This window comes from Brassica oleracea, chromosome C7 (genome assembly GCF_000695525.1).
Source record: "Brassica oleracea var. oleracea cultivar TO1000 chromosome C7, BOL, whole genome shotgun sequence".
Lineage (NCBI taxonomy): Eukaryota > Viridiplantae > Streptophyta > Magnoliopsida > Brassicales > Brassicaceae > Brassica > Brassica oleracea.
The window spans coordinates 38,740,054-38,740,809 of NC_027754.1; positions in this window are offsets into that span (position 1 = coordinate 38,740,054).

The window sequence follows — 756 nt, forward strand, 5'->3', positions numbered from 1 at the left end:
AAAGAGAGAGAGAGAGAGAGAGAGAGAGAGAGAGAGAGAGAGAGAGAGAGGGACGTCGACCGTGGTGGTGGTGAGACAAGGGGGGAAACGGTGGTGGTGAGACGAGGAGGAGACGCAGTGGTGGTAAGATGTGAGAGGCGTTGAGAGAGATGGGAGAAATGAGAGAGGCGTTGAGAGAGATGAGAGAGAAGAGAGATATGAGATATGAGAATGAGAGGATAGAGTGAAGAAGAGAGAATCGGGAAAAAAAAGCAGAGAAGTCGATGAGATGAGATCTGTCGTGAGAGAGGGAGAGAGAGGGAGAGAGAGGGAGAAAAAATAAAAATAAAAATTAAATTGAATAAATCTCTGCCTTTAGATCTAAGTTAATCCAATGGCTAAGAGTGTGATCTATGTATTTGAATCTGATTGGCCAGAAATTTTGTCTTTCTTTTTCTATCTTTATTTTTGTTTTGTTCTTAAATATCTGATAATTTGTTTTCTAAGTAATTTTTCTTAGTTATATCTTATATAAAATTTTGTATTCTCGAGTTTATAATTTAAGTTTAAAGTTTTCTTTTTTGAACATAATAAGTTTATATTTATTTTAAGAATTGATGTTTAAGTTTGAAAATATTTGATTAATATCAAGACTATGATTTAAGATTTTGGATCAGAGTATGAAAATATTAGATTTGAATATGACATATCATGTTTTTAATGCCATTATAATTTTCAGTCCTAATTCGTGCTTAATTGATATCATTCCAGGTTTGG